The sequence below is a fragment of the Hyla sarda genome, chromosome 2 (genome assembly GCF_029499605.1).
Source record: "Hyla sarda isolate aHylSar1 chromosome 2, aHylSar1.hap1, whole genome shotgun sequence".
NCBI classification, from domain to species: domain Eukaryota; kingdom Metazoa; phylum Chordata; class Amphibia; order Anura; family Hylidae; genus Hyla; species Hyla sarda.
The window spans coordinates 215,489,407-215,509,217 of NC_079190.1; the positions used below are offsets into that span (position 1 = coordinate 215,489,407).

At 39.4% G+C, this 19,811-nt stretch overlaps 1 protein-coding gene and 1 long non-coding RNA gene across 15 annotated transcripts in view; one reads left to right on the forward strand and one right to left on the reverse strand.

Annotated features, from left to right (window-relative positions):
- Positions 1-19,811, reverse strand: part of MSI2 (musashi RNA binding protein 2) — a 710,736-nt gene that overhangs the window by 187,401 nt on the left and 503,524 nt on the right. The gene's annotated exons all lie outside the window — the stretch shown is intronic.
- The window catches only part of LOC130355746 (uncharacterized), a 36,929-nt gene continuing 23,364 nt past the window's right edge, over positions 6,247-19,811 (forward strand). Inside the window, exons 1-2 of the long non-coding RNA XR_008888647.1 lie at positions 6,247-6,341; positions 7,157-7,289. This is a non-coding gene — a long non-coding RNA (uncharacterized LOC130355746). The remainder of the gene's footprint in view (positions 6,342-7,156; positions 7,290-19,811) is intronic.

A 19,811-nucleotide genomic window follows, 5' to 3' on the forward strand; every position in this document is an offset into this window, starting at 1 on the left:
TCAACAAAGACCAAGGGGGTCTGTAATTGTACTGTATACTAACAATCTCTATACCCCTCACTCTCTCTCTCTCTCTATGCACCAAGTCTCAAGAACAGCTCATTTGGAGGGATTATAGGTGGGTATTGTCAAGGGTTCAAAGAAAACCAATCACCGATGAGTGTAATTCATGTTTTATCTTTCGTCTCATGACAGGACTCACGGAGAGTAGACTGGACTACACTGGAGAGGCACACATCCTTTTTTTCCATCTATGTAAGGCAGATTGTCTGCAGAGTCCAGCTTGAGATGGGGTGCCCTGATATCAGAGGCTACGAGGGAGCGGAGGAAGGTAAAATAAAGTAAATGTTTATTAAAGCTTTTCAGAAGCATACATGAAATCTAAATCAAGAAAGCATATGACAAAAAAAAGCACATTGGGATCAGCTACTCAGAGGCAGGCAGAGTAGGTATCTCGCGAATTAGCAAACACAGAACAATCTGCGCAGAGATACGAGTGATAACAAAAGAGGATTCAAGTAAAAGAATTACTAACTCCACATAACAATAGGAACTAACGGTAGGCAGGGGTAAGCAATAAACAAGCTATGTGCTACCGATAAAATGCCTATCAAGGGGGGGAAAGAAGAGAGCACTGAATGAGGAAGCCAAGGAGGAAAGAGAGGAAATGGGGAAGAAGGAATGGGGAGGAGGAAGAGACAAGGTAGGGAGGGAATGAGAAAGGGCAAGAGCAGAAAGTAAGGAACCAGGACAATGAGACATACCTTGCGGGACAGGAGGGCTCTGGATCCCCGAGGTGCATGCATGTGTAGAGAGTGGGGGGATTAGAAAAGAGTTATCTCAGAAACTCAGAAAGGTGCAGGTCTTCGTATGTTCTGGATGACATGAAGTGTGTCCAGGGGTGCCAAACCATGTGATCTAGCTGGCAAATGGGATTCTGCCCGTAATTCTTCCACTCTGTATAAATAGGATATCTCTTGTAGCCAGGGTGAGATGTTGGGGGTGTGTGTAGACTTCCACAGTCTCGGAATGACAGTCCTTGCCACCAGCAAAAAAAAGATATCAATCTGGAGGTGCCTTTAAGCAGGCTGATGGGTAGGATAGTGAGTAAGAGCGATTCAGGAGTCTTTTGTAGGCGCACTGAGGTAAGGCGATGGATAATGTCCAGTACGCCTGACAAAATAAAGTTTTTATCAATTTATTGGGCAGTCTGGGAATATTAATGAAAAAAAAAAGTTTTCCACTAGACAACCCCTTTAACCCCTTCACGTCTTGACCTGTTTTGGTCTTAACGAACATTTTTCAATCTGACCTGTGTCTCCTTATATAGTAATAACTTTGCAAGGCTTTTACTAACCCAAGCGATTCTGAGATTCATTTTTTTGTGACTGATTGTACTTAATTTTTTTTTTTTTGTGTATAGGGAAAACCGTCCTCCTCTGTCCTCCTCAAACAATAGCTGGTCCTTTTACATGGGCCCATTTTAAGAAACTAGTGTTCATTTGCCAAAATTGGCCAGAGCAAAAGGGACTTTTGGCTACATTGACATGAGATAAGTAACCTATGTTCAAGGGAAACATCAGCATACTGTCAGAATGGTATACCAATGTTAATTGCAGTATGCCCTAGCTATGTCTGTTGATTTCAATAGACTAAATGCAGTCTACTAGTGACTATAGTTGTACCATTTCCAAGCTTATATAGTTTGTTTTTATTGCAGGACTTAAAAGAGCATGCAGTCATTGATAAGAACTTAGCCTTACAGAAACAACTTTTTAAATTTCACCTCCAATTTTCTTTAACTCCTGTGAAGCAGTTATGAGTTTATTAAACTACTTTTTATACACTGTTTTTAATATCTTGAGGTTTGTAGTTTTCAAAATATTGTGATCTCTGTGAAATATTCTAATACACAGGCCCCTGAACTAAACTGGTACTTAAATTACATGTTCCACACATTTTCTTGACAATTTGAAAAATTACTATTACAATAATAAGCCTCTAACGCAATAAGATAAAATAATTTAGGATATGTATTACTACACTAGGAAGACATACAGAAAACCTTATTTACCAGTTTGTGTGGTATGATTCATTTTAGAAAGAGAGGATTTCATATTTCAAATAAAAACCTGCCAATTTGTCTACATTTTCTGAAAATCTAATATGTTTGCCTGGAAAAGTTATGTTGCTTTTTAAGTTATGGCTTTGTTCATTAACACATTCCCCTTATAATATCTTTTAAAAAAAAAATTTTATTTCAATGTGACATCCCTTAGGCGCCATTTACATCACATTTTGGGGCTCTGTTCAAAGTATATGTTAGAATACAGGTTAAATGTGTTCTGACATTCACAACAGTAGGCTCATTCATTTTATTAGACTGTAGATTACTACTGACTCTAGGTGTCTACACATTTTCATTAAATCTCAGCTGGCAGTTAGCCCTCCACACCTTCCCGTACACACGAGTTATCAATTTTGGGGGGGGGGGGGGGGGGGGGGGTTAGCAGGGAAAGCTGTGGCTAGACAGCTCTGGTGAGGGTTTATCTCTCCCAGAACAGAAGGGTCAGGCAGTAAAAGTACAGCATGTGCAACCTTCCTCTTTACTGACATTCCCATTTGGGATAGTCAGGAAGCTTACTCCTTAAACGGGTACTCCACTGGAAAACATTTTTTTTTATGAACTGGTGCCAGAAAGTTAAACAGATTTGTAAATTACTTCTATTAAAAAATCTTAATACTTCCAGTACTTATCAGCTGCTGTATGTTCATGAGGAAGTTCTTTTCTTTTTGAATTTCCTTTCTGTCTGATCACAGTGCTCTCTGCTGACACCTCTGGCCAGGAACTGTCCAGAGCAGGAGAAAATCCCCATAGAAAACCTATCCTGCTCCGGATAGTTCCTAAAATGGACAGAGGTGTCAGCAGAGAGCACTGTGGTCAGACAGAAAGGAAATTCAAAAAGAAAGGAACTTCCAGAGCATACAGCAGGTGAAAAGCAATAGAAGGATTAAGATTTTTTTTATAGAAGTGATTTACAAATCTGTTTAACTTTCTGGCACCACTTGATTTAAAAAAAAATGTTTTTCAGGGGAGTACCCCTTTAAAGGGGTTCTCCGGTGTTTAGATATCTTATCCCCTATCCAAAGGATAGGGGATAAGATGCCTGATTGCGGGAGCCCCGCTGCTGGGGACCCCTGTGATCTTGCACACGGCACCCCGTTTGTAATCAGTCCCCGGAGCGTGTCCGCTCCGGGTCTGATTACCGGCAACCACAGGGCCGGCGGCGTGTGACGTCACACCTCCGCCCCCGTGTGATGTAACGCTCCACCCCTCAATGCAAGCCTATGGGAGGGGGCGTGACAGCTATCATGCCCCCTCCCGTACGCTTGCATTGATTTGCGGATAGGGGATAAGATGTCTAAGCACCGGAGAACCCCTTTAAACAGTTGGCTAAATCTTATGTTTGGTCTATTTCCCAAAAGTTCTTTATTTTTTTCCCCATGACTCCAAAAATGTTGCCAAATTAAATTTTAATTACAGACATAATTATACAGCAATAAATAACCTATATTTAGCTTGTGAACTAATACTAAAGAGAGGTTAGACAAAAATGGCAACCTTGGTTTTACTCCCCACACTATCCCTAAATATTTTATTTCATATCTTTATTGAAAGCTTGGTAGTTTTGGGTTTATATTTATTTTCATTTTTTTGCACTTTGCACATTTTCTTCCCTCTTAAGAGATATAAAGGGCTCCATTAACACCTACATTTTGAACTATGACACACTGATCATATTACGGAGGTGTCTAACATCTATATTAAAGAAACAAAATTATTGTAAGATACTACTATGAAGTATAGTCCATATCATCAACATGTTATTGTACATTACCTCGCTTAGGCTGGGTTCACACCACGTTTTTGCAATACAGTTCCTGTATATGGTTTTTGATAAACTAATTCCTCAAAACCTGACTAAACTGTATCAAAACGTGTATACAAATTTTAATCCGTATACGGTTTAAAAACATATACAGTTTGAAAAATGCTGTCCGGTTGCATCAGTTTAAAAAAAGAAAACGTATAAGTTTTTAACTTTTCACTCCATTCTAAATAAAGTTTCACTTGTTTGATGGAAATTCTAAGAAAAAGACTGTGCAAAGTCAAAAACCATAGGGTGAAAACTAGATGGAACCGTACGCACATATGGTTCTGTACAGTTCCCATTGACTCCCATGTAAAAAAAAAAAAAAAACAATGTATTTGTTTCAATTCGGTTTTTTACCCAGACCAAAAACCGTGGTAGGCTACGGTTTTGGGTACAGGAAAAAAAAAAATGACAAAACCGCACAGGAGGCAAAACAGACACTACCGGATGCATCTTTTGGCATACGGTTTTCAATGGAGGGTCAATGCATATGGTTTTCAAATTGAAAACGTATACGGGAACTGTATTGCAAAAACGTGGTGTGAACCCAGCCTTACTCCTGTGTGAGAAACTACTTTGCTTATTGTCCATTTAAGCAATGCAGGCTATGCTCTATTAACCCCGTCATCACCAACAAAGGCATTTGTACAATGTATTAAATAAATATTGGTAAGTCTGTTCTAAAACATAAATTAAAGAGTGCCTTTCAAACTTTTTATATAATGTAGATAATAGCGTTATATGTATATTTTTAATATACACTGTTTAAAAATGTGTATATTTTTAAGTGAAAAAATGCTGTTTTGTCCCTGCAGCTACTGCCTGTGTGCAGAGAGAAAATACAGGACATGTGGGCTCTGTACACTGAGGACAAGCAGGGCTCTATGTGCTAAGGATCTATGACATGCCCCTGGCTCACACAGCAGGCTGATTAACATGCGGGAAGCCTGCACAAAGCCCTGTTTGTTCTGCCCACGCTTCCTGCATTTTGTCTCTGTATTGCATGAACAGGATTTTTTCACCCAAAAATAAACACATGTTTAACCAATGTATATTACAAATATTCATATAACAATATTATTTACATTTTGCAATCGACAGGTATACTTTAACTCAAACACTAACCTTACAACTTTTTCTTCAGCAAACCAGCATAGTAAGCAGACTTTTTACTTCTACTGTGGAGGATGTTTAGGAGACTGGGTAATGTTCTGAAGATATGTACACGTGTGAAGTGTATAAAGAACCCAATAGGGAAAACCAGACTCCAAAGGATATAACAAACAGAAGTCTTTAATTCACACTTCCTAACAAAAGACAGGTCCAACACTGTAAGACATCTATATTCTGACAAGACAACCAGTATTTGTGAAGTTGTTTGTTTGGCACATGCGCTAGCGTCAGAAGAGGTTTAGTACTAGTGCTCCTTTTTAAGGCAGCTCGCATGTTGTCAACTACTGCTGTTCCTTTTGAGAACCAAAGGCTGTAAGGATCTGTCACTTCCATCTGTCAATTGGAAACACAACAGGATGTTGGCACTTTAAAATTTCACTAAATACGAGATAATCAAGCTCTATAATGAAATAGGACACTGATATTCAGGTTTCCAAACAATCAAAACAATGCCTAGTTTCAACTCTTCTATCCTATTCATATAAAAGATGGTGTCAAATAAAAGATTTTATTTGCTGACAAAAAGTTGCACTACATACACGACTAATGTAACAGATCACAACTGTTACCTTGACTTTGGCTATAACCCAAGTCCCCAGGCCTCCAAACCAATAAAACTTTAAAGGGCATGGCAGAAACATAAATAATGTATTCTCTTATTAAAGGGAATGTGTCATTAGAAAATGACCTATTGTTAAAATGTAGTTTTTATCTAACATATTTTTCAAGAATTTGTTGTGATGTTTTTTAAAATTTTCAATTTCACTATCTATGTTATAAATGAATCCTAAAATCTTGCAGTTTTCATTCTGGCCACTATGTCTAATATTAAAATCAGACTTCCTGTTCTGTACAGATCATATTGCAACAGCTGAAGTTTAGAGCTCAAACTCCTCCTCCCTGAGGAAGGACCTCTACACAAGTCACAGAGTATGCCTAGAAATGTATCCTATTCTAGTGAGTAGGGTCTGGGCCAGATCATTGTGTCTATGTCCATGCAGCTAATGCATAATAGAGGTGTTATCCCTTAAACATAGCCCAATTATTAATGGCGAGGCAGGAATTACATTAAATTCCAATGTCTTATGCAGGCCTTCTGCTATGACATCACATACATCCATGACACACACATGGCTGCGAAGACAAATAATTGGATGTGGTATAATGTGAACAATGTATGTGATATCATCACAGCATGCCGTACAGAGACAGTGGAGCAGGGTGTAGTGCCAGGTAAGTTCTATGCAATACACAAAAAAAAAAAAAAAAAAAACAAGCCCCCCCTTCTCTTTATTAATAAAAAAAAAAAAAAAAAAGAAAGATGTTGTGATAACTATATGGCACACAAGGAATATAAAATGTACAAATAGTGGTGGTTAATAATGTGCACTGATTACTGTCGACCACCGCACAAAGCGGTGGTCGACACACCCCCTCCATGTACCTCTATGGGATAGCTGAAGATACAAGAGTACTGTAGCGTCGGCGTGTCAGCCAGTGGTTGACAGTAATCCATGCATTGAGCGGAAGTTGTTCCTAGCAATAGGGAAAGCGAGGGCACCGGGCACGAGATCAAGGGGATCCCAGGAGTCAGATGCCCTATGATAAGACACATCCCCTATCCAGTGGATAGGGGATAAGAACTTATGTGCTGGAGTTCCCTTTAATTTGGACTAAGGCTGGGATAAAACAAGGTTTCCACAAGAAGGTGATGGAGTGGTAAAAATAGGTTTACTGAACATATCCAATTTTATAGGGTAGGAGCCTTCACTGCCATCCAGTATTTAGTGAGGAGCTTGTTGGTTTGAAAGAGGATTTCAGTTATAAAGGTTTCTTATTTTCTGCTAAAATGATCAGCGTCTCTAATTTGTGGGCACTTTCAAAGCAGGGGAAAGGCACTTGGGCTTGTGCCCCGGATATTGGGTTTACAGATGTGAAGCTTATGTGTTGTATAGTCTCCTCTATGTAAAAGTTGTTTTGAGGGGGAGGGGGCTAATGCTAATTTACAATGTAAATTTCAAACTCAGCTACCCATTTTAACTTGGCAGGTGACACTTCTAGTTACACTTGGCAATGTTTAGAACACCTATGGAGAATGAACGGAGCAGTGGTCATGCAAGATGAGGAATATTTACATACAGTGCAGATGTGTCCCAGATGGGAAAACTCCTTCACATAAAGGTGATCCTAATGAATTGTGTCTGTTACATGTGATGACGTTGTAAGCCACTTCAGCCCCATTTATAAACTTAAAATTTAAAATGACAGTTGCTCTTTCTTAAATAGATCATGACAGATCTGTTACAAGCTTAGCTTCTTGCGAGCTATAAGTAGCTTTGTCTCTTTAGTATCTTTACCCACTCCTTAAAGCTGTCCTGTACAAGCCTGTTTTGTGGCATCTAATGGGTTTATTTGTGCAATGTGTTTGACACTGTTATCCTGTATCATAAATGGCAACATCAGCAGAATGGGTGTGCTAAATTTAGAGGACAAAGAGATACCAGCTGAATGTCACGGCATCTAAAGAAAGCACAGTCAAATACCTGGGTCACATGCACAACATCACACGTGAAGTACAGTTTGTGCACTACTTAACAAAATACAAAGAAAACGAAGGGACAAGAGCTTTCTACACTACTTACTTGTGCAGATAGATATTAGACATGAATTCTGTTCTATATAATGTACAAATTATTTTATGCAGTTGATAATATTTTGTGTTATCTGCCTTACACTGCTTCAATATGCTGATGATGAAGACACCACTTTATATTTGGCAGAAAATCTAAGTATGTGTAGTAATGGCAGACTTGTGCATTGTCAAAGATGAAAACAGAAAACATTTTGGCTTGTACATTGCTGCAGTGCGCCTTTGACATGGCTGTTTTTGTATTTTACTTCTCATACTGACATCAAACGCCACTTTATTTTACAGCTGCATTTCACAGACTATCTGGACAGAAGGATGCATTTGCTTTTGTCTTGGTTTCGATGAATCAGTTTATAGCTTTCAACCCTTTATGTGCACAGTATATAGCAGAAGGACAAACGTACACATTACATATTGGAATGCATACCTTTACCCCCAAACATAACTTTTCCAAAGAGGAAAAGTACATATGACCGCCATCATATGTGAGAATATAATAACTTGAAGGGAAATTTCAGCAGAAACTAATACATTGTTATTCCTAGTTCAGAAACACAGGGGATCGTTCAAAAACTAGAGAGGAGCGAAGTTACAGTGAATCGATTCCTCACAAACTTCTCGGCTCAGCGGTTGCTTACTTTAGCCTGCATAAATTAGTTCAGCTTTAGGGTGCTCCGGTGGGCTGGAAAAGGTGGATACAGTCCTAGGAAAGAGTCTCCAGCCACCGGAGCACCTGAAAGCTGAACTCATTTATGCAGGATAAAGTCAGAAACTGCCGAGCCGAGAAGTTTGTGATGAATCAAACCACTATAACTTTGCTCATCTCTATAAAAAACAACAAAGATAAGTCATATCCCATCCTTTCAGGCCCTGTACTAAGCATAACATAGTGTATCAGCCTTTCCTGTAGAGTCTCTTTACTAGAAGTGATATAATAGCATTGTTTAAACTGCAGTATTCTAATCAGTTTGTTTTAGTATTAGCTTTCAAATAATGATGCAAATACCAACCAAAAAACTACCATGTGAAGGAGGTCAATAAATTCCCTTGAAAACTTACACACTGGACAACAAACCATATTATCTGCTCATAGTATCCCTTTATTACACCGTTTACAGTTGTAGGGGTAAATCGATGTCACACACTGGGACATGAAGTGCTTGACAGAGGAGAACCACTAGTGGATAGTGGAGTGATAGTGGAGGAACCAGAATCTGTGTTTGCCAGTAAAACATGTTTCCTACCCAGTGTTTCCCTTTTAAAAAGCCTAGAACAAGGATCTGGTTGTCCTTACTCCACTGATATAGGCCAGTATCCCCAAGGGCCCTTTCAAACTGGTCGATGGGTACAAAGTAATGTGCAGATCGTAGGATCGTTCATGCGGTCCTTTGAATTCATCACTGTCTGTTGCACAATCTCTATTTTGACAGGACAATGTGCAGCCTACAAGGATAATTTAAACGGCTGCACAAAAGATTCATTCGTCAGCTGATCACAGGACTTTTTACACAGGCCAATTATCAGGAATGAGCACTCATAGGTTAATGAGCCTATGTAAAAACGCTTTAACGATTAACTAATACAATCCTCAGGGCAGAGAAAACACATTTTAACCTTTACTAAGAGATCAAGTTACAGCTGACCATAGAAGCCTTTAGAGAGGAAAAATGATGGGAAGAAGCAGAATCAGGAGACTAGATGCTATGATACCCAGCTACCTTACACAGCATATCGAGAATGGGAGGATTATGCTCTCCTTCTACATGGAGAAACAACAACATTGAAGACATTATACAGCAGTAAGAAGTAGTGAAGCTGTGAATGTGGTGAAACAGTAAAACACTAGAATCATCAGCACCTCAATATGACACACTGCCTTGCTCTGCAGTAGCTTCTGCCAGCTAATTCAGTCTCTGCTCTCTATAGACCTTTAAGTAATGTCAAAAACCTGTCTCCTCTTTGATGAAATGATTTTATTAGTGAATTTTGAGTGAGCAAACACTTATGTAAGTGACTACACAGTCAAGCAAAACCTGCAGTGGTAACCCACCTCAGGCAGTGATTGAGAAGGAGGTACTGAGTAGAGGGGATCAGGTACCATCAAAATAGCAACAGTGGCTAATACTGGAAATGAATTGAAATCCATACACATAAATGCATACTTTTTTATATATATATATATATATATATATATATATATATATATATATTTTTATAATTGTTGCATACAGCAAGCATGAATATTTTTTTTTACATCCAAGGTCCAACCACAACTTTTTTCAATTTTACAAAGCAGTCTAGAAATGGAAGATGAATAGTGGTTGCTATACAAGACCATCACCTTCTATTGATTAAGATAAAGCAATGCAGAAAAAATACTACTACAAAAAGACAAGTTCTGCAGTAAATAAATATATCTACCTATAGTTTTTCTCGGCCTAAGCTGATCTTTTGATTAAATGTCCTATTGAGTGAACAGTAAGAAATGCTAGCTGTGTCTCATTGTCAACTAACTTCATAAACAATCTATCATGAAAAAGAAGATAGTAATTGTGAAAGAAATCAATTCTTGAAAGACTCCGCTCTGCACAATACGTGAGGCAGCAGTCAGGGCTTTCCTCAAAATATCTTCTGTTTAACTAGATCTGAGAATTCACTGTTAGACCTTTACTTGTACTTTGTTATTATTTATATCAATGGTGGTAATAATAATCACCTCTGAAGGCTTGCATACAAAAATACTGTTATGAATTTCAGACACAAAGAAACATAGAATGTGGTGACAGATAGTCTGTTCAATATTGTGAATACTATGAATAGTCCCTGGCAATATTTTATATGAAGAATAGCCTTATGTCTATCTCATGCATGCCTAAAATCCTTCACTATATTTGCATCTACCATTTCTACGGGAAGGCTGTTAAAGGGAACAAATCATCAGATTTTACCCTATATAACGCTTGGTAAAGCGTTATATAGGGTAAAATCTTTATTTTCACCATTCCCGGGGGATGCTCCTGCCCCCAGGGATGGTGAAGATATGAAGTTATAAACTAGTCACCGCCGCCGCCGTAAGTAGTCACCTGGGCGGGGGAGCTCTTCTCATCTGCTCCCGTTCTTCGGCCGGGAGCGACGCCCCCTCCGCTTGATTGATGGGCCGCGTCATCACTCTGCTCCGTCTGTTCAGTGAGCGGAACGATGACGCGGCCCATCAATCAAGCGGAGGGGGCGTCATTGCCGGCTGAAGAACGGGAGTAGATGAGAAGAGCTCCCCGCCCAGGTGACTAAAGACGGCTGCAGTGGTGACTAGTTTATAACTTCATATCTTCACCATCCCTGGAGGCAGGAGCGTCCCCCGGGAATGGTGAAAATAAAGATTTTACCCTATATAACGCTTTGCCAAGCGTTATATAGGGTAAAATCTGATGACTGGTTCCCTTTAAATGCATCCACTACTCTCTCAGTAAAGTTGTACTTCCTGATATTACTGTATAAACCACTGTGTCTCTAATTTAAAACTATTTGAAATATACTCTCCTCCTTTATCTTGTTGATTCGCTTTATGAGTTTAAACGTTTTATTATATCCCATCTGTCTCTTCTTTCTTCCAAGATATATGTTAAGGTCCTTTAACCTTTCCTGGTAAGTTTAATCCTAAAATCCTAGTACTAGTTTAGTAGCCCATCTCTGAAGTCTCTCCAACATATCTACAGTATATCCTTCTGGAGATACAGGGGGAGATTTATCAATATGTCTCTGTGGGCAGCCACTTCACAGCATTTTTTTTGCTATGTTCTTGGCTTATGTGCGACGCAAGGCTTTGATAAATTTTGTACAAATGAAAAATCACCTCATAACTTGCTGGAGGATGTCATTTTTCTAAGGGCTCGCTCACACGGAGGTCTGCCCTGTAAATTCATGCCTGTTCTGCAATCCGTTGGATACTTTTGCAAATGGGTTGCAAACGGCTGTAAAAGGATCCCGTTGATGTCAATGGGATTTTATTTTACAGTCCTTTGTCACCCGTTTGCCCCCTTCTGCTTCCTATTCCATTTTTTTTGCCAGAGAAAAGCCGTTGCATGCAGTATTTTTTTTCTTCGGAAAAAAAATCAAAATAAAAAAAATATAAACATTGAAGCTATGGGAAATGGATGAGCCTTTAATGACATCCGTTTGCATCAGTTTTTTTCAATACATTTTTGATCCGTTTTTAATTCTGAGCATGCTCAGAACAAAATTTATTTTAATTTTTTTTTATTAACTGAACAATAACTGATCCAAACAGATGCAAACAGATAACATCAGTTTGCATCCGTTTACTTCAGTTTGTTTGTCTGTTAAAAGAAAGGTTGGTAAAACTCAATAGCGGGAGAAAAGCAGGACAGAAGTGTACGGCCGTGTGAACCTAGCCTTAGAAAAGGTAGACGTAGTATGAATTAGCCTTTTTTTTTTTTTTTTTTTTTTTTTACATTTGTGCAATATTTAAAAAGTTGCAGTTAATAAATCTGGTCAGGAATGAAGCACTGCACTTAACAGTCACTTTTGCGAAAGTTGTCTATTTTAACATTGCGCAAAATTTTTGCGCAAAAACTAACTGCGCAAGAATTTTGTGCCAAATATTAGTCAAGAAAATATCAGCAAGGCAAATATAAATATCCCCCACAGTCTTTAGTACTGCGCACAATACTCCAAGTGAGGTCTCACCAGCGCTTTGTACAGTCGCATGACGCGTTCCTCTTTCTACTGCTAATACCTCTCCCTATACACCCAAGCATTCTGCTTGCATTTCCTGCTACTCTATTACATTGTCTGCCTACCTTTAAGTCTTCTAAAATAATGACCCCTAAATCCTTTTCCCCAGATACTGAGGTTAGGACTGTTTCACATATTCTATATTCTGCTCTTTTGTTTTTACACCCAAGGGGCATTATCTTGCCCTTATACACATTAAAGTGTACCTATCGTTAACAAAACTTTTTATATAATGTAGATAATACCATTCTATGTATATTTGTAATATACACTGGTAAAAAAAAGTGTATATTTTTATCCCTACAGCTATTATCTGTGTGTCTCTGTGAAAAGTCTAAATACAATAAGTGTGGGTGGACAAGCTCTGGGCTCTGGGCACTGAGGACAAGCAGGGCTCTGGGCACTGAGGACAAGCAGGGCTCTGGGCACTGAGGACAAGCAGGGCTCTGGGCACTGAGGACAAGCAGGGCTCTGGGCACTGAGGACAAGCAGGGCTCTGGGCACTGAGGACAAGCAGGGCTCTGGGCACTGAGGACAAGCAGGGCTCTGGGCACTGAGGACAAGCAGGGCTCTGTACACTGAGGACAAGAAGGCTCTGTGCAACGAGGACAAGCAGGGCTCTGTGCACTGAGGACAAGCAGGACTCTGTGCACTGAGGACAAGCAGGGCTCTGTGCACTGAGGACAAGCAGGGCTCTGTGCACTGAGGACAAGCAGGGCTCTGTGCAGTGAGGACAAGCAGGGCCCTGTACACTGAGTACAAGCAGGGCTCTGTGCACTGAGGTTCTGTGACACACTCCCAGCTCACACATCAGGATGATTGGCAACCCAGGAGCACCCAAAAATATACAATTTTTTTAAATCAATGTACAGTACAAATATACATATAATGGTATTATCTACATTATTTAAAACGTTCTTGTTAACAACAGGTACAATTTAAATGGCAGTTGCCATTCTTCTATTTTACGTAAATCATTTTCCATTTGGTGTATCCCTCAAGGAACAAATCTATGCAATTACAACACCTTTAAGTAATGATCACTCTTGTGTCAAGTAAATCTCTTACTGATAGATATATATATATATATATATATATATATATATATAGGTACATAACATGTAGTACCTCCCTGTACTGTGGGGGCACTACCAGACAGCCAGTCAGTGTATGCATTTAAGTAATACAGGTGTTTTATCAGTGAAATGACCATTCTGATTGGACATTTCCTCCAGCCATTGCCATGTTTCGCAGATCTAGACTGGGGATACCAGTGCACACCAGAGATACCAGAGTACAGTGCTTGTGTATCTCTGGCGCTCCCACAGAGAATGCCTACACACACCGCCTCATTATTGAGATGATTTGTGTGTGTGTGGGTGTGTGTGTGGGGGGGGGGGGTCTGACCACTGGGACTGCTGTGGATAGAGTATAAGTTTTTAAGTACTCGAGTGACCCTTCAATGAGGCATCAATAAGAATAAGTATGTGTTGAAACATTTAAAAAAAAAAAAAAGATGTTCCTGAATCTGTAATAATTTTTATACTCACTTGCATTCCTCTATTGTAAACCTGCAAGCTGATAATGCATTGCCTACTGATGCATACAGCGGAATACTTACCTTCACCATATGGAGGACTGCAAAGGGTGTTTGCATATAGCTGGGGATGCAAGATCGTAAAAAGACAAAACTTACATATTCACAATCAGCATATTTTAAGCAAAACTGGTAACTATAGTATTAAAGGGAGACCCTCTTATTTCCCAATCACAGTTTTGCAAGAGTCTGAGATGTCCCCTTTAAGACAGGAATGGAATAGTTTTATTAGTTCCCAATGTAGGGGGGGAAAGGGAATCACTAAATAATATTAAATTTTTCTAAAATTACAATATTAATAAATGTGTCACCTAAAAATCATTAATATTTAGGGACTCAAATATAACAAAGAAGGGTCTCCAAGTTAAAAATGCGCTATTCACTTAATATAGCAAGATATACTTAGATTACCTGTAGTATGTCTACTACAACCACTTGGAAAACAGGGCAAAGAATTCAGCACAGCTGCACCTCCACTGACTCAGACAGCAGAGAATAAAATCAGTTGTGCTATAAAACAGGGTTAGAGCCGACCTTCAGTTTAGCACAAAAAAAACACTAAATTGAGCCACATTTGGTCCCTGATCTTCAAATGCAGAGCAAAATAATGAACATTAAGTGATTCTATTGTCTTTACTACAGAGGGAAGCACAAAGGTATTTGATTCCCTTCAATAAATGTATGATTTGTCTAATAATAGTTCAGCTAGAACCTGATCAAAGTGGGAAACATTTCAGTTGATGTAAAGAGGAAATGAATTTGCAGTTGTTAGATGTAACTGATTGTTGTTTAATTAATTATACAGGATCTTCGTTAATATAATTTCCAACTGGGGTCTAGTAAATTTGCAGGATCAGTATGCAGCTAAAAGCTGCTTCTTAAAGCAGGATACAAAGTGAGCAGTGTACAATAATAATTACCAATTAGCGAAGCCACGATGAACATTTCTATATTTTATTTAATTGTGAGAATTTCTTTTTGTAGGAGCATGAAGAATAACAAAGTGTTTTGAGACTAAGGGCTAACATACACAATGATGTTACAGCTCGGTCAAAGTTCTCAGTTGTATGGAGCATAATGTAACACACAGACTTCTATATGAGGCCATGTATTATCTCTGTATGCCTTGGAATGGGCAAATACATACACAGAAATCACTGCTTATGAATTCAACAAGAATATTGAGGCACGCTATGTCAGATACAGTACAACACAGGTATTCGAAAGGAATGTTTCTAGTGGAGAATCTCTCTAATACAATCTTGCACTGAGCAATATTGCATGAGACCTTAAAGGAATTTCGAAATCTCTACATGTTCAAAGCTGCAGACTTGGGCAGAAATCTGATAGAAAGCTATAAAAAATTATGCTTTTGCCTTAGCTAATGACTGTCTTCAAAGTAGTAGTGAACGTGCTGAGCTGCAGCATGCACACATCCTCTCTCCCCCATCCCTCCCCTGCATGATAAGTGTACAGGGCTCGGTGATGAAGGCCAAGCCCGAGCTGGAGGGTATATGTTCTACTAAGAGAGCAACCTACTAGCTTTATTAGATACAGTAAGTCATATAAATGATTTTCTTTACTACAAAATGCCTTTCCAGTCACATCATTAACTGGCTTTTCATGGCACTCTGATATTGATGTCCCAAATAATCAAGTGGCCTCATAAGCAGGAATGCTTTGATGAGTGCCATGTGCCTTTCATTGTTAACCAGCCATTGAATATACATTTGGTATTGGCTGTACCTTAGACTAAGCTGCAGTACAAGGCGCAAAATATAAGGTACTATGCCTGATAAACAATGTAGTGGAAATGCCACTTGTTAAAGCACTGCGGCCCCTTTGGTAAACTGACCGGTGGGGAAAATGGCAGATAAAGGATTCCTTCTATCCATTCAATAAAGATAGCTTTTCTAAAAGAATTTGAAAGTTATAAAATAAACAAGTAAAGATTAAATAATGTCATAGGTGATAAATGCTAGATGGTCGGGGTCTAACCATTGGGGCTGAAATAACCCTTTAAGGCAAAAGGGAAGAATGGAAGTGCAATACACTAGTTCTAATGCATTAGCCAGTTACCCAGTTTGTACAACTAAATATACTAGTCACAAATGAGTAAACACTCTTTATTCCCATTAGACTTCCATGAAGTGCTTCTTAAGAAGAGACAAATGCAGCTAAACAATAACCAACACTGACAAGATAAAAGCTTAAGCAACACACGTCAGGCCATACAGCGGTGAAAGCAAAGGCACACACCACAGCTCAATGGCAACGTCACACAGTAAATGTCAATGGACCGAATCTGAACAAATAACCCCCTACCAACCGTGAGCATTAAGCCAAAATGAAATGATCACACAGCAGCAGCTCCTTTCCTCATACAGATGAATAAAAATGTGCGTATACAGACTCAAATATAAAATAAAACCTTTGGTAAAAGTGCCAGGAATTATACAACATCCAATGTCATTCATGTGTCTGGGTAAGTGTATTGCAGCGTAAATCCTAACAGAGGGGCAGTTGTAGTTTTGATTTCAGAAATGAATATGGAAGTATATGTATGGTAAAGACGCTTTATGAAAATATATACATTGCTAAAGATACTTTAACATACTGTACATTACTTGATGATTAATTGTTAAATGTGAGTTGCTGACATGTCCACCGAGAGCATTTTTAAGATTTGTCTACGGAGTGTTAATGACAGTCTCTAACTGGACTTTCTTTCACCTTCAGTAGTTTAATATGGGCACTTATTGTCGCTGTGGTTTAACAGTCCCTCTTTAATGTACCGACACCTACATCAGTTATAAAAGCTTTTATCTCTCATTGCAACTTCAATCTCTCGCTTGGTTGACCGCCAGTAACATAAAGACCATACTAACCCCACTAGGAGAACAAGTTATTATATTCCACAGGTGTCTGTGAGGAATCACTTTGAATTTAACCAGCTAAAAGATAAAAGCTTTAAAATGTCAGACGGGAAAACAATTCAAAAAAAGGGCTAAACATAAAAGAAGAAAAATATGATCAGCAATGTGAAGATTGCTAGACCAAAGCCCAAATAAAATATCATATTTTGCCATACATAGAAACAGCTGGCATGAGTTCATTTTCAAAGGATGCTTCAATGAGTGATGCATGGCAAATAAGAGATAAAACACCACCCCAGAAATCAATATAAATCACACATAATGTCCATAAAAAGCATATGAAGCGTTTATTTTTATTTACTTTTTTTTTTATGGGAAAAGGGGGGGGTGATTCAAACTTTTATTAGGGAAGGGGTTAAATCACGTTTATTAACTTTTTTTTGCAATGTTATAGCCCTCATAGGGGGGCTATAACATTACACACACTGCTCACTGCTATTCCATAGCATTGATATGTATTATCTGTGCTCGATTGCTGTAGCCTGGATCTCAGGCTTGAAGCAATCAAATGCCGATTGGTCAGCGAGGAGCACAGTAAGGCACCTCCCACTGTCCCCATGTGGTTCTGGGATTTTTGTTCACGTTTCTTGTGATCATTTTGACAACACTGAGTGAGATCTTGTGTGGAGCCCCAGATCGAGGGTGATTATCAGTGGTCTTATGTCTTCCATTTTCTAATAATTGCTCCCACAGTTGATTTCTTCAGACCAAGCTGCTTGTCTATTTGAGATTCTACAATTTTGTTTCTGGTGTCCTTCGACAGCTCTTTGATCTTGGCCATAGTGAAGTTTGGAATGTGACTGTTTGAGGTTATGGACAGGTGTCTTTTATACTGATAAGTTCAAACAGGTGCCATTAATACAGGTAACAAGTGGAGGACAGAGGAGGCTCTTAAAGAAATTGTTACAGGTCTGTGAGAGCCAGAAATCTAGCTTGTTTGTAGGTGACCAAATACTTATTTTCCACCATAACCTGCAAATAAATTCTTTAAAAATCAGACAATGTGATTTTAAGGATTTTCTTTTCTCTTATCTCTCATAGTTGAGGTATACCAATGATGAAAATTACAGGCCTCTCTCACAGGGCCAGATTAAGGCTGCCTGGAAGACTGAGCACTTCAAACAACAACCCCAAGACCCCTCCGAATGAGACTTGTTGCCGGCTAGCAGGGGTGACTGACAACTCATAGGGCCCCCCATACACCCATACCCGTATAGATGCCCTACCCACCTACAATAAATCCATTTTTAAATTCATAAAGAAAATATAGCAAAATAACACAATTTTGCTAAGTTTTTGGGTTTTGGGGGAGTGGGTTCGTTTCTACACAATATATTTTATGGTAAAACTTACAAATTATCTTCATTCTGTAGGGCCATATGATTAGAACGATACCCAATTAATGTAGGTTTTGTTATATTTTACTACTTTATGTGAAATTAACATGCATAACATTTTCCCATTGTGAACCTTATAACACTTTTATTTTCCGTATACAAGGCTATATGAGGGACCATTTTTTGTGCCATGATCTGTAGTTTTAAGCAGTATCATTTATGTTTAAATATTTTTTTTATGGTATATGATGTGACCAAAAAGCAGCAATTCTAGACTTTGGCATTTTTTTTTTTTTTTACATTTACACCTGTCACTGCCTTCTCCTAATCTCACCACTGAGTGCTCAGATATCCCCCCCGACATCACCACTGAGTGCTCAGATATAACCCCCTGAATGTATGTACACAGTGACCCCACCAGCAGAATAGTGAGTACAGCTCTGGAGTATAATACAATATATAACTCAGTATCAGTACATGATTAGTAATGTAATGTATGTACACAGTGACCTCACCAGCAGAATAGAGAGTACAGCTCTGGAGTATAATACAATATATAACTCAGGATCAGCACAGGATAAGTAATGTAATGTATGTACACAGTGACCCCACCAGAATAGCGAGTACAGCTCTGGAGTATAATATAGGATATAACTCAGGATCAGTACAGGATAAGTAATGTAATGTATGTACACAGTGACCCCACCAGAATAGTGAGTACTGCTCTGGAGTATAATACAGGATATAACTTCGGATCAGTACATAATAAGTAATGTAATGTATGTACACAGTGACCTCACCAGCAGAATAGTGAGTACAGCTCTGGAGTGCTGACCAATTAGTTGCGGGTGTGGTCGTGCTTCAGCTGTGCTGTGTGTGTCTGCTGTGTCTCCTGAGCTCCAGGGAATTACCACCTGTTCCACCTGGGGCCTGCTTCCTCCTCCCCAGGGAGGGAGTGGGTTTCCAGGCATGAGTGAGGGAGGCGAGGCCCAGGCTTCTGCTCCTCGGAATAGGCCGCAGGGGAGCAGTAGAAGCCAGCAAGCGGCCGGAACATCGGAGGATTTGGGGGTGAGGCGTTCCACCAGGAGTCGCAGCAATGCTGCTCCAACTCCCCCCACAGAGGTGAGGAGCTCCAAGGCTGGATCCACCTCGGGAAAGCTGGGTGTTTCCAGCAGAAAGCTGGGTTCATCAGGAAGGAGGCAGAGTATTCACGGAGGTGAAGCCGACCTCAGTGAGGAAGGCTGGGGAGTGCTGAGGACCCGGGAGTCTATTTCCACCTATATGTCCCGGGTAAAAAGTCACCTCCGTGAGTATGAAGACGCCTGTAAGGCCATCAGGAGGCTCGGAGAGGGACTTCGCTGTGCCCGTGCCAGAGCCAAGGTATCTCCTAAGAGGAAAAAGGCAGAGATCCAGGCAGAGATAAAAAGACTT